Raw genomic sequence first — 15852 nt, forward strand, 5'->3', positions numbered from 1 at the left:
TCAGTCTTGTGTCACTTCTGACAATCGCCTCTCTCTCGATTGCGTTCCTACTTTGTTTCTGCTGTTGTGTGTTCACCGTTGCGGGTTGGTGACTAGATTGGTGCACACACATACATTCTGTCCCTGTGTTCATTCTCATTGGCAATCGCATCTCTTGCGATTGCGTTCTCACTTGGTTTCCATTGTTGTGTGTTCACCATCGCAGGTTGGCGACGAGATTGGTGGATATTCATACATTCCTTCTCTGTAGTGTTGGGCGAACATCTAGATGTTCGGGTTCGGGCCGAACAGGCCGAACATGGCCGCGATGTTCGGGTGTTCGACCCGAACTCCGAACATAATGGAAGTCAATGGGGACCCGAACTTTTGTGCTTTGTAAAGCCTCCTTACATGCTACATACCCCAAATTTACAGGGCATGTGCACCTTGGGAGTGGGTAAAAGAGAAAATTTTTTTTGCAAAAAGAGCTTATAGTTTTTGAGAAAATTGATTGTAAAGTTTCAAAGGAAAAACTGTCTTTTAAATGTGGAAAATGTCATGTTTCTTTGCACAGGTAACATGCTTTTTTTCGCCATGCAGTCATAAATGTAATACAGAGAAGAGGTTCCACGAAAAGGGACCGGTAACGCTAACCCAGCACCAGCAGCAGCACACGTGATGGAACAGGAGGAGGCGCAGGAGGAGAAGGCCACGCTTTGAGACACAACAACCCAGGCCTTGCATGAGGACAAGAAGCATGCGGATAGCATGCTTTGTACCGCCATGCAGTCATAAATGTAATAAAGATAAGTGGTTCAATAAACAGGGACCACGCGGCAACGCTAACCCAGCAGCAGCAGACGTGATGGAACAGGAGGAGGCGCAGGAGGAGAAGGCCACGCTTTGTGAGACACAACAACCCAGGCCTTGCATGAGGACAAGAAGCGTGCGGATAGCATGCTTTGTACCGCCATGCAGTCATAAATGTAATAAAGATAAGTGGTTCAATAAACAGGGACCACGCGGCAACGCTAACCCAGCAGCAACAGACGTGATGGAACAGGAGGAGGCGCAGGAGGAGAAGGCCACGCTTTGTGAGACACAACAACCCAGGCCTTGCATGAGGACAAAAAGCGTGCGGATAGCATGCTTTGTACCGCCATGCAGTCATAAATGTAATAAAGATAAGTGGTTCAATAAACAGGGACCACGCGGCAACGCTAACCCAGCAGCAGCAGACGTGATGGAACAGGAGGAGGCGCAGGAGGAGAAGGCCACGCTTTGTGAGACACAACAACCCAGGCCTTGCATGAGGACAAGAAGCGTGCGGATAGCATGCTTTGTACCGCCATGAAGTCATAAATGTAATAAAGATAAGTGGTTCAATAAACAGGGACCACGCGGCAACGCTAACCCAGCAGCAGCAGACGTGATGGAACAGGAGGAGGCGCAGGAGGAGAAGGCCACGCTTTGTGAGACACAACAACCCAGGCCTTGCATGAGGACAAAAAGCGTGCGGATAGCATGCTTTGTACCGCCATGCATTCATAAATGTAATAAAGATAAGTGGTTCAATAAACAGGGACCACGCGGCAACGCTAACCCAGCAGCAGCAGACGTGATGGAACAGGAGGAGGCGCAGGAGGAGAAGGCCACGCTTTGTGAGACACAACAACCCAGGCCTTGCATGAGGACAAAAAGCGTGCGGATAGCATGCTTTGTACCGCCATGCAGTCATAAATGTAATAAAAATAAGTGGTTCAATAAACAGGGACCACGCGGCAACGCTAACCCAGCAGCAGCAGACGTGATGGAACAGGAGCAGGCGCAGGAGGAGAAGGCCATGCTTTTTTAGACACAACAACCCAGGCCTTGCATGAGGACAAAAAGCGTGCGGATATAGCAGCAATGCTTTTTGCCGCCATGCAGTCATAAATGTAATACAGATGAGAAGTTCAATAAACAGGGACCGGAGACGCTACACCATCCCAGATGTTCATTGGTCATGTTACTTGGTTGGGGTCCTGGAGTGTTGCGTAGTCATTTCCAATCCAGGATTGATTCATTTTAATTTGAGTCAGACGGTCTGCATTTTCTGTGGAGAGGCGGATACGCCGATCTGTGACGATGCCTCCGGCAGCACTGAAACAGCGTTCCGACATAACGCTGGCTGCCGGGCAAGCCAGCACCTCTATTGCGTACATTGCCAGTTCGTGCCAGGTGTCTAGCTTCATGCCCGGTTTCAGGTCCAGCGGTGCCAGCCACAAATCCGTCTGTTCCTTTATTCCCCTCCAAATTTCCTCCCCTGTGTGCTGCTTATCCCCAAGGCAGATCAGCTTCAGCAACGCTTGCTGACGCATGCCAACAGCTGTGCTGCACTGCTTCCACGATCCTACTGCTGCTGGTGCTGGGTTAGCGTTTCCGCATGAGGTACAGCTTTGAGATGCGTTGGAGGAGAAGGAGTCAGAGAGGTAGGTGCTGCTGTTGTTATCCAGTGGGAGGGACGGCGGTGCAGCTGTTTGCAGCGTGGGCAACACCCGCGCCGTAGCAGGTGAGGAATCGCTGCCAGGCTCCACAAGGTTCACCCAGTGCGCGGGAAGGGAGATGTATAGACCCTGGCCGAACGCACTCGTCCAGGTGTCAGTGGTGAGGTGAACCTTGCATGCAACGGCATTCTTCAAGCTTCGGGTTATTTTGCTGACCACGTGCTCATGCAACTCAGGCACTGCTGGGAACCACGTAACGTGGGATGGCCACTGACATCATGCCCTTGAAGCTGTTTGTCTCCACCACTCGATATGGCAGCATTTCGCAGGCCAGAAGCTTGGCTATGCTGGCTGGCTGTTACTGCCACGGCCCGGGGGTCATTTACTGGCAATTTCCTCTTGCGCTCAAACATCTCAGAGACAGACAACTCAACCGTAGGGCTGCACACCGAAGGGCTGTTGGTTGTTGTGTTTGATGAACACTGGGAGACCTCAAGAGCACTAGTCCGGAAAGTGACAGTGTCAGCATCGTCTGATGTTTGTGAATGTTGTGAACCACGCAATGGCTGGGCTACTGCTGCTGCTGAGGCGGGTCTGGTGGTGAGTCTGGTGAACCCAAGGGAGGCAGTGTTGCTGGTGGTACCCTGTCCTGCCGCGTTTGCCCACAGAGTGGGATGTTTGGATAGAATGTGGCGGCTCATGCTGGTGGTGGAGAGGTTGTTAATACTTTTCCCCCTGCTCAGGCGGGTCTTGCACACCTTGCAAATCGCCATGGTAACATCCTCAGTGCAGTCTTCAAAGAAAGCCCAGACTTTGGAGCACCTGCCTTGCTGGCGATTTCTGTTTGCGCCTCTTTTGCCTCTCACTTGAACTTCCATGCTTGCGGTGCCTGAAATTGCGCGCCGCCTACCTTGTGGCACAAGGCGAACTCGTGCAGCAGTGGGTTCCTCAACAGACTCATCTGTGCTGCTGCTACGACGGCGATGTTCTCGTTCACAAACAAAATCTGGGTCTATGTCCACATTGTCCATACCCTCCTCTTCCATCTCCTCAAACTCGTCATATGTCATTGTGGGGGGCCGCCGCCGTGGAGTAGAGCTCCCCAGAACAACCTCTGCGCAGCTCACTCCAACGTCGTCTGGTTATCTGGCAGTTGTGTGCGTGGTGTCGCTGCCGGTTGTGTCAGCTTTGTGCCCACTGGCTCCTTGTAACTGGCTGAGGACTCGGACCTCGTGCGTGATGTGCTGGTGCTGCTTAACCCACTGCTGGACGCTTGAGAGGTCATCCAAGTAATTATCTGGTCCTGTTCTTTTGGATCTGTGAGGGTTGTTGTCCTGGACAACATGGGCGGTATTGAGTGGGTTTTCTTGGGTGCTCCCCTGTGGCCTGTACGTGAACCGTCAGGGGAAACACCTCTTCCCTTGCCCCTCCCTCTTTCACCGGATTTCTTCCTCATTTCACTTATCCTTAAAGTACACGCTGACTGGCAGCAGTACAGTGGCAGTACAGAAATGCTATACAGTGGTGGGTGAGCGGTGTACCACTATTGCCAGCAGTGACACAGAGCACAATGCTATACAGTGGCGGGTGAGCGGTGTACTACTGTTCCCAGCAGACACAGAGTGGAAGTAAACACAATGCTATATAGTGTGGCTGAGCTGTGTACACAGAGTGGCATTAAACACAATGCTATATAGTCTGCTATATAGTCACCCCGAACAGGGTGATGTTCTGCAGAACCCGAACAGTGGCAAACACTGTTCGCCCAACACTACTGGGAACGCAGATTTTAGTACCTAAACACACGATACAACATGTTTTCCGGGGTCGGACTCTGAGGCACATACAGATGGTCCCGATCATCATCCTCATCATACAACTCTTCTCCTGAGTCTGACCCACCCACCACCTCTGCCACCCCAACATCCCCAGACACAGACCCCTCATCGTCCTCAACATTAACTTGGGATGCTGGCCTGAGCCAGACCTCCTCCTCCACATCAGGCCCCATCATCTCCTCAATGGCAGCCCTCATTAATCGCTCTGGCCACGGACCGATGGACACAACGTTCTCCTCCGGGGAGGGCTGCTGCTGACCACTGGCTGCTGGGGTGGATGTTATAGCTTGCGTGGGGCGTTGGCTGTTGCTGTTGTTGGGAGTGCTGCTCACAGCGGAGGTCTCTGGGGAACTCATGTTGAGCTCATATAGTGGTTGACGGTGAGTGGAGTATTACTGATCCCAGCAATATACACACTGACTGGCAGAGTACGCAATGCTATATAGTGTGGCTGAGCGGTGTACACAGAGTGGCAGTAAACACAATGCTATATAGTCTGGCTGAGCGAGCGGTGTACTACTGTTCCCAGCAGAATCAGAGTGGCAGTAAACAATGGTATATAGTCTGGCTGAGCAGTGTACACAGAGTGTCAGTAAACAATGCTATATAGTCTGGCTGAGCCGTGTACACAGAGTGTCAGTAAACAATGCAATATAGTCTGGCTGAGCCGTGTACACAGAGTGTCAGTAAACAATGCAATATAGTCTGGCTGAGCGGTGTACACAGGGTGTCAGTAAACAATGGTATATAGTCTGGCTGAGCGGTGTACACAGAGTGTCAGTAAACAATGGTATATAGTCTGGCTAAGCCGTGTACACAGAGTGTCAGTAAACAATGCAATATAGTCTGGCTGAGCGGTGTACACAGGGTGTCAGTAAACAATGGTATATAGTCTGGCTGAGCGGTGTACACAGAGTGTCAGTAAACAATGGTATATAGTCTGGTTGAGCGGTGTACACAGAGTGTCAGTAAACAATGGTATATAGTCTGGCTAAGCCGTGTACACAGAGTGTCAGTAAACAATGGTATATAGTCTGGCTGAGCGGTGTACACAGAGTGTCAGTAAACAATGGTATATAGTCTGGCTGAGCGGTGTACACAGAGTGTCAGTAAACAATGGTATATAGTCTGGCTGAGCGGTGTACACAGAGTGTCAGTAAACAATGGTATATAGTCTGGCTGAGCGGTGTACACAGAGTGTCAGTAAACAACGGTATATAGTCTGGCTGAGCGGTGTACACAGAGTGGCTGTAAACACAATGCTATATATAGCGTGGCTGAGCGAGGTGCACAGTGGCAGTACACACAATGCTATATAGTCAGGCTTAGACGTGTACACAGAGTGTCAGAAAACACAATGCTATATATAGCGTGGCTGAGCAAGGTGCACAGTGGCAGTACACACAATGCTATATAGCCAGGCTAAGCCGTGTACACAGAGTGTCAGAAAACACAATGCTATATATAGCGTGGCTGAGCGAGGTGCACAGTGGCAGTACACACAATGCTATATTAGTCAGGCTAAGCCGTGTACACAGAGTGTCAGAAAACACAATGCTATATATAGCGTGGCTGAGCGAGGTACACAGTGGCAGTAAACAATGCTATATATAGTGTGGCTGAGCGAGCGGTGTACTACTGTTCCCAGCAGCGACACACAATGACTGGGGGAGGACCCTGGCTAGCGTGGCTGGAGAGCGAACTACCCTGCCTGCCTACCCAAAGCTAAACCCACAGACAAATGGCGGAGATATGACGTGGTTCGGGTATTTATTTACCCGAACCACGTGACCGTTCGGCCAATCAGAGCGTGTTCGGGCCCGAACCACGTGACCCGTTCGTCCAATCACAGTGCTAGCCGAACGTTCGGGGAACTATATGCTATATAGTCTGGCTGAGCGAGCGGTGTACTACTGTTCCCAGCAGAATCAGAGTGGCAGTAAACAATGGTATATAGTCTGGCTGAGCAGTGTACACAGAGTGTCAGTAAACAATGCTATATAGTCTGGCTGAGCCGTGTACACAGAGTGTCAGTAAACAATGGTATATAGTCTGGCTGAGCGGTGTACACAGAGTGTCAGTAAACAATGGTATATAGTCTGGGTGAGCGGTGTACACAGAGTGTCAGTAAACAATGGTATATAGTCTGGCTAAGCCGTGTACACAGAGTGTCAGTAAACAATGCAATATAGTCTGGCTGAGCGGTGTACACAGGGTGTCAGTAAACAATGGTATATAGTCTGGCTGAGCGGTGTACACAGAGTGTCAGTAAACAATGGTATATAGTCTGGCTGAGCGGTGTACACAGAGTGTCAGTAAACAATGGTATATAGTCTGGCTAAGCCGTGTACACAGAGTGTCAGTAAACAATGCAATATAGTCTGGCTGAGCGGTGTACACAGGGTGTCAGTAAACAATGGTATATAGTCTGGCTGAGCGGTGTACACAGAGTGTCAGTAAACAATGGTATATAGTCTGGCTGAGCGGTGTACACAGAGTGTCAGTAAACAATGGTATATAGTCTGGCTAAGCCGTGTACACTTAGTGTCAGTAAACAATGCAATATATTCTGGCTGAGCGGTGTACAGAGGGTGTCAGTAAACAATGGTATATAGTCTGGCTGAGCGGTGTACACAGAGTGTCAGTAAACAATGGTATATAGTCTGGCTGAGCGGTGTACACAGAGTGTCAGTAAACAATGGTATATAGTCTGGCTGAGCGGTGTACACAGAGTGTCAGTAAACAATGGTATATAGTCTGGCTGAGCGGTGTACACAGAGTGTCAGTAAACAATGGTATATAGTCTGGCTGAGCGGTGTACACAGAGTGTCAGTAAACAACGGTATATAGTCTGGCTGAGCGGTGTACACAGAGTGTCAGTAAACAATGGTATATAGTCTGGCTGAGCGGTGTACACAGAGTGTCAGTAAACAACGGTATATAGTCTGGCTGAGCGGTGTACACAGAGTGGCTGTAAACACAATGCTATATATAGCGTGGCTGAGCGAGGTGCACAGTGGCAGTACACACAATGCTATATAGTCAGGCTAAGACGTGTACACAGAGTGTCAGAAAACACAATGCTATATATAGCATGGCTGAGCGAGGTGCACAGTGGCAGTACACACAATGCTATATAGTCAGGCTAAGCCATGTACACAGAGTGTCAGAAAACACAATGCTATATATAGCGTGGCTGAGCGAGGTGCACAGTGGCAGTACACACAATGCTATATAGCCAGGCTAAGCCGTGTACACAGAGTGTCAGAAAACACAATGCTAAATATAGCGTGGCTGAGCGAGGTGCACAGTGGCAGTACACACAATGCTATATTAGTCAGGCTAAGCCGTGTACACAGAGTGTCAGAAAACACAATGCTATATATAGCGTGGCTGAGCGAGGTGCACAGTGGCAGTACACACAATGCTATATTAGTAAGGCTAAGCCGTGTACACAGAGTGTCAGAAAACACAATGCTATATATAGCGTGGCTGAGCGAGGTGCACAGTGGCAGTACACACAATGCTATATTAGTCAGGCTAAGCCGTGTACACAGAGTGTCAGAAAACCCAATGCTATATATAGCGTGGCTGAGCGAGGTGCACAGTGGCAGTACACACAATGCTATATTAGTCAGGCTAAGCCGTGTACACAGAGTGTCAGAAAACACAATGCTATATATAGCGTGGCTGAGCGAGGTACACAGTGGCAGTAAACAATGCTATATATAGTGTGGCTGAGCGAGCGGTGTACTACTGTTCCCAGCAGCGACACACAATGACTGGGGGAGGACCCTGGCTAGCGTGGCTGGAGAGCGAACTACCCTGCCTGCCTACCCAAAGCTAAACCCACAGACAAATGGCGGAGATATGACGTGGTTCGGGTATTTATTTACCCGAACCACGTGACCGTTCGGCCAATCAGAGCGCGTTCGGGCCCGAACCACGTGACCCGTTCGTCCAATCACAGTGCTAGCCGAACGTTCGGGGAACTATATGCTATATAGTCTGGCTGAGCGAGCGGTGTACTACTGTTCCCAGCAGAATCAGAGTGGCAGTAAACAATGGTATATAGTCTGGCTGAGCAGTGTACACAGAGTGTCAGTAAACAATGCTATATAGTCTGGCTGAGCCGTGTACACAGAGTGTCAGTAAACAATGGTATATAGTCTGGCTGAGCGGTGTACACAGAGTGTCAGTAAACAATGGTATATAGTCTGGCTGAGCGGTGTACACAGAGTGTCAGTAAACAATGGTATATAGTCTGGCTAAGCCGTGTACACAGAGTGTCAGTAAACAATGCAATATAGTCTGGCTGAGCGGTGTACACAGGGTGTCAGTAAACAATGGTATATAGTCTGGCTGAGCGGTGTACACAGAGTGTCAGTAAACAATGGTATATAGTCTGGCTGAGCGGTGTACACAGAGTGTCAGTAAACAATGGTATATAGTCTGGCTAAGCCGTGTACACAGAGTGTCAGTAAACAATGCAATATAGTCTGGCTGAGCGGTGTACACAGGGTGTCAGTAAACAATGGTATATAGTCTGGCTGAGCGGTGTACACAGAGTGTCAGTAAACAATGGTATATAGTCTGGCTGAGCGGTGTACACAGAGTGTCAGTAAACAATGGTATATAGTCTGGCTGAGCGGTGTACACAGAGTGTCAGTAAACAACGGTATATAGTCTGGCTGAGCGGTGTACACAGAGTGGCAGTAAACACAATGCTATATATAGCGTGGCTGAGCGAGGTGCACAGTGGCAGTACACACAATGCTATATAGTCAGGCTAAGACGTGTACACAGAGTGTCAGAAAACACAATGCTATATATAGCTTGGCTGAGCGAGGTGCACAGTGGCAGTACACACAATGCTATATAGTCTTGCTAAGCCATGTACACAGAGTGTCAGAAAACACAATGCTATATATAGCGTGGCTGAGCGAGGTGCACAGTGGCAGTACACACAATGCTATATTAGTCAGGCTAAGCCGTGTACACAGAGTGTCAGAAAACACAATGCTATATATAGCGTGGCTGAGCGAGGTGCACAGTGGCAGTACACACAATGCTATATTAGTAAGGCTAAGCCGTGTACACAGAGTGTCAGAAAACACAATGCTATATATAGCGTGGCTGAGCGAGGTGCACAGTGGCAGTACACACAATGCTATATTAGTCAGGCTAAGCCGTGTACACAGAGTGTCAGAAAACACAATGCTATATATAGCGTGGCTGAGCGAGGTGCACAGTGGCAGTACACACAATGCTATATTAGTCAGGCTAAGCCGTGTACACAGAGTGTCAGAAAACACAATGCTATATATAGCGTGGCTGAGCGAGGTACACAGTGGCAGTAAACAATGCTATATATAGTGTGGCTGAGCGAGCGGTGTACTACTGTTCCCAGCAGCGACACACAATGACTGGGGGGGACCCTGGCTAGCGTGGCTGGAGAGCGAACTACCCTGCCTGCCTACCCAAAGCTAAACCCACAGACAAATGGCGGAGATATGACGTGGTTCGGGTATTTATTTACCCGAACCACGTGACCGTTCGGCCAATCAGAGCGCGTTCGGGCCCGAACCACGTGACCCGTTCGGCCAATCACAGCGCTAGCCGAACGTTCGGGGAACGTTCGGCCATGCGCTCTTAGTTCGGCCATGTGGCCGAATGGTTTGGCCGAGCACCGTCAGGTGTTCGGCCGAACTCGAACATCACCCGAACAGGGTGATGTTCTGCAGAACCCGAACAGTGGCGAACACTGTTCGCCCAACACTACTTCTCTGTGCTTATTCAGTCTTGTGTCGCTGTTAACAATCGTCATCTCTTGCGATTGCTTTCCCACCTGATCTTCACGGTTATGGGTTCATCGTCGCTAGATGGCGACTAGATTGGTGGACCCACATACACCCTGTCGCTGTGCTCTCTCTCTTTAAGGGCTATCTTGCCCTGCATTGCTTTCCCTCATACAATCCCTAACTGGCATCTGTGGCTGTGCAGAGGATCTGTTCCTCTGCACTCCACGGCTCCATCTGCCGGCAGGAATTCCCCTCTACAGGTGCATTGCAGATTATAAGCTTGTGGAGGATTTCCGCAGTGTCAGCGCGCATCCTGTGCGCTGACCACGGAGAGAATTCCACAATCGTTACAGTTTGCCTGCCTTAGCAGGAGGATCACTTGAAAACTGCAATATATCTCCCGTAATGATTTTAGCGGATGTACAAAAATCTTGGTGCACACAATATTAAACAGGTGCCTGCTATAATGCCTACTACAATTTGCTAAGAAAAACAAAAGTTTGCTTTCTTAAAACAGAAAGAATTTGAGATAATTTAGGTTGGAGTGAGCTTGAGATGTCTTGCAGTGCATCACTGCTGAATATATGCAAATTAACAATTGTTACCCTTAGAAGCTAAACACACCTCCAGAACCGCTGGAATGCAATGATGTGTCAGCTTGTTAATTTGTACAGAGCCATAATAATCCAACATGCATACAGACTGTTTCAGATTGTTGTTTGATCCTCATCAGTGCATGGCATGGATTAATTTGGCTCTATGCGTAGGGCTTGTAACACCGAGAGGTACAGACTAACCAGCAAGCTCATGGTGACCCAGAACTCATTGGAGTGTGTGAGGGACTACAATGGTCCTAAAAGCCCCCTTACTAAGATGTTAAGAAAAACAAAAGTTTGCTTTCTTAAAACAGAAAGAATTTGCGATAATTCAGGTTGGAGTGAGCTTGAGATGTCTCCCAGTGCATCACTGCTGAATATATGCATATTAACCATTGTACCCTTAGAAGCTTTTTCTTCTTAGAAGCATCTTAGTAAGGGGGCGTTTAGGACCATTGTAGCCCTTCACACTCTCCAATGAGTTCTGGTTCACCATGAGCTTGCTGATTAGTCTGTACTACTACAATTTGTAGCCGCAATTTGTAGCTTCTATTTTCAATGAGTAGCCGCTATTTGTCGCCACAATGAGTAGCCATTACTTGTAGCCGCAATTCGGGTGCCCTTTTAAACAAGATTTTGGAGTTAAAGCGGAATGAAACTCAGCATTTCTTCTTTGCCTCAAAAAAATATTTACAGAATATTATATACAACCAGCATTTTTTTTTACTAGAACAGCATTCAAAGGGTTACACACAGGAAAGTTCAGTGCAGAGAAATCTGGATGCTTCTGAAGTGGAGATAGTGTTACTTAATTGTATTAAGTGAGGAATGTGACACATTCTCTGACTGTGCAGAAGCTCCTGGACACAGTCTCTCAAAGCATTTCTGCCTTCAATACATAATGAATAAAACCAGTTATGAATAAAATGCAAAGTCAGCTCTCAAAGCAAAAAACAGTACTTTTGGAAACTTGTAATTTCTAAATAATTATTACTACTTATGCACAAATGCAAATATGATAACCGTATGGCATATAAAAAGTAGGAAAACATGTTTTTATTGAATATTATGTCAGGGTTTTATACCGCTTTAAGGTTAGTGTGGTGTGGTTAAAGAGGAACTGCAGCCTAAACAAACATACTGTTATTAAGTTACATTAGTTATGTTAATTAAAATAGATAGGTAATATAATCTCTTACCCATCGTTTTAAAAGGGGCAAACAGGCAAATGTTTGTGATTTCATGGGGGCAGCCATCTTTTTGGTTGAAAGGAAGTGACAGGGAGCATGAGACACAGTTCCAACTGTCCTGTGTCCTGATCTCCCAGCTGCGCTCTAGGCTTCAAATCTCAAATTCAAAATGTAAAAAAAATATTGCGCCAAAACAGCAGAACCAGAACAACAACATTATGCTTTGCACAGCATCAGGGGAAAAATCCCCGGGCAGATTTCTTTGATGGGACGGAGCTTAGCCTCTGTGCAGCTAAAAATGAGGCTTGGATAAGAAAAACAAACTGCTGGACGTAGGTTCAACCTACGTCGGCCCGGATTCAGTTAAAAACCTTTATTTTTTTCTCAACCCAGTCTCCATTACATAGTTTCATATTTCCCTCACCCAGTGTTGAAAGCCTTTATGGAAACGTTCATACACGCTTCCTGGTACGTACAAGGCAAGCTCATCACAGAGAAAGACCACTTCAAGTGTAATTAAATTGTGTTAAAGCCTCAAGCCTCCACCCTTCCACTACCAACTAACTTAAATGAGGTTCAACCCCCCCCCCCCCCAAAAAAAACCTTATTCCCACCAAGAACCCCAAAAGTTCCAGTCATGACATCATTGTGGAGCTTCAGCTATCACTCTTTTCACTGCTGACTGGAGGAGTGGCATGGGTATTGCCACCATCGACCTGCCCCCTAGTGTTTAGTATGGAGGGGTGGGTGTAGTGAGTGAAAGGAACTTTGTCGGGTGCTTGGGATATGATGCAGAGGACTCTGGCGATGAGAGGTGCTTCATTTCTGAGGACTATCTGACCAGATGGTGGGGTCCACGAACCTGGAGAGATAAAGGCCCTTAATGAGGATTATGGGGGAGAGAGGATTTGAGGGTGGGGGAGGGGTGAAGTGTTGGACTGGTTAAGAAAGACAGGATGGGCGGGGCAGTGCTGAGATTTAGTTGTTACTGTCAACTGAAAGAGAATCAACAAGGCAAGAAGTAAGGATATCTGAGGTACGGGATATGGCATGGAAAAAATTAAAGATATGCGTAAACAATCATGGCTCTAAGGAGACTATAACAAATTAAAGTACATTAACACTTTAAATAAAATGATTGGGTAACTTAAATATTTTTATACATATATATTGCCCTCTTTAATGACCTCTCCCCTGAAGTTTTCTTGCATTAGAATTTATGTTAATATGATTTCCGAGCAGACTTGTCTCCGTTTGGCCCACTTACAGTTATCATCATCCTTAAGGAGTTCAGCAGGAGCAGCTGGGAGCTGGGAAGAAAGAACAGGCTCAAGACTTCAAACATATCAAACAGATTGAGTGCCAGTGGGGGACTTGTATCTGGAAGTCACAGGACGTTACCGCAGAGGTCACATTTTGACACAGTGCTGAGGGGAACAGAGCTCACTCTGAGGAGGACGTCTCCTCGTGGAAATGTCTGAATATTATTCTGTCTTACTTACCTATTTTACCTACCGTATATCCTCGCCTATAAGTCGAGAAATTTAGGACTGACTCAAAGTATAAAAGTGGGGGGGTCGCCTTATACTTGAGTAATCCTAAATTTCAAAACTTATAGCCGGGAATTGGGGGGATGCCTCTTTTACTCTCTCCTTCCCCTGTGCTTTAAGCAGGCAGCTTTCCACAAAGCCTCTCTCCCTCCCACCACCACACAAATGGGGGCTGCTTCTCACTCTTTCCCCCCGTGTCATCTTATGCGGCAGCACCAGCGCTGAAGCGGAAGCCATAACTCACTGATTACGCAGCACGACATCCTCCCTTGCCTCTCTGCTCACGCTGGTCTGTTTACAATCCCACAGCTACAGCTCCGATGTCACATGACACATGAAGTCACATGACATCGGAGCCATAGCGGTGGTATTGTAAACAGACCAGCGTGAGCAGAGGGACAAGGGAGAAGTCCGCCCTCTGTAATCAGTGAGTTACGGCTTCTGCTTTAGTGCTGATGGTCTCTGCCTTCTGTTCTATTAGTGCTGATGGTGCATTAGATGCAGATATGGGAAAGAGCGAAAAGCAGCCCCCTTTGCCTGGTGGTGGGAGGGGAACTTTGCTGAAAGCTGCGGGGGAGGGGGAGGCCCCTTTCCATGGTGGTGGTAGGGAGGGGGTCATTTTGGCAACCTGCTGGGGAGAGGGAGGACGGGGCCCTTTCCATGGTGGTGGGTGGGAGGGAGGGGGGCATTGCAGCAAGCTGCATGCTGTAGCACTGTCTGGAAGGGGAGACAGATGCTGGTTGCTGCAGCTCATACATCCAATGTGACACAGGGGACACATAGCCAAGGGGATACAGTAGCCACACATCTAGAGGGGTCACACAGCCAGGGAGACATGGGCCACACAGCTAGAGGGGTCATACAGCCAGGGGGACACAGGGCCACGCAGCTAGAGGGGCCACACAGCCAGGGGGACACAGGGGACACACAGCTAGAGGGGCCACAGTGACCACACTGAAAAGTGACATCCTGGTCCCCAAGTGCAGTCCTTAACTTTCCTAGGTAGACTTATACTTGAGACAATAAAAAATTCCAGCTTAAGAGGGTCAAATATTAGGGTCAACTTATACGCGAGGTCGACTTGTATCCGAGTATATACGGTACACAAGGATCACAGACTGAGAAAGATATTCCCTAAACCTCCCCTCTTGTCATATCGGCAACCACATAATCTAAAACAGATGATTGTCAGGAGTTCTTTGAATAGGCCTCAACAAAACGGAACATCACCCTGCCGACAAAAAATATGTGGGACCTGCAGACACATTTACTCCACTGACAGGGTAACGATACCAGGTTCACAACAGGAGTACAGAGTACAAGGTACATTTTCCTGTGGTTCCACCAATCTGGTATATCTGATCATGTGTGCTAAATGCCCCAATGTTCTGTACGTGGGAGAAACTGGACAAACTCTGCGCAAACGTATGAATGGACACAGGCACACTATTAATGATACCAAATCTGGACTCCCAGTTGCTACACACTTTCGGTCCAACGGACACAGCATGGATGATCTTCGTGTCACTGCCCTGAAGGGTGGCTTCAAAACGTCAAATGATCGGTTAATAGCAGAAACAAAATTTATAAATTGGTTCAAAGCTGTGCAGAACGGTTTGAATAAGGACAACAATTTTTGATATTGGTATGAGACTGATGATATTTAAACTGTTTTCCCTTTTGATGTTGCATATATATATAAGTTGTCGGTACCACCAGTTTGCAAACTAACAGGATATAAGCCAGACGAAGGCTGCAAGGCCAAAAGCTTGCTTATTTTTATTCATTTTTAGTTAGCCAATAAATGATATCATCCTGATTTAAAACTTCTTGCTTTTACTGATGGCTAACACGGTACAATACCCTACTGCTATTACTTACCTATGAGAGCATCTACATTACTGGAACGCTTGTGGGACGCTCTGTTTTCTAAAATGTTTTCCAAATATAACAGTTACAATCTCAAAATTCAAATGTGCTGTATATGTACCTCAAGTTTTATTATTCCTTTATTCTTGCATATTTTACTTTCTTCAAAGAGAATCATTAAAATCTGTTCTTTTGTAGGCATGGTCAATGAAATGTTGCTTGGAATTGGGTCTAAAAGTGCCTTTTGGGACAATTGGATTGGCCCGTTACTAGCTGCATACAATTTGTCATTTCCTGTTAATATTTTTTTTTGTTAACCACTTAACCCCACAGGCTATTTTGCCATTACTGAGCCATTTTCCCCTGCCAGCGCTCATCCTATTCGTTTCACTATAACTTTATCACTGCTTATCACACCTAAATGGTTTCTTTCTTTTTTTTTTTTTTTTTTTTGCCACAAATTAGGCTTTTTTTGGGTTGACACTTGTTTTCAGTAATTACTTTATTATCTATGCATTTGATAGGAAACTACAAGGGAAAAAA

Source organism: Hyperolius riggenbachi, chromosome 1, assembly GCF_040937935.1.
Source record: "Hyperolius riggenbachi isolate aHypRig1 chromosome 1, aHypRig1.pri, whole genome shotgun sequence".
Lineage (NCBI taxonomy): Eukaryota > Metazoa > Chordata > Amphibia > Anura > Hyperoliidae > Hyperolius > Hyperolius riggenbachi.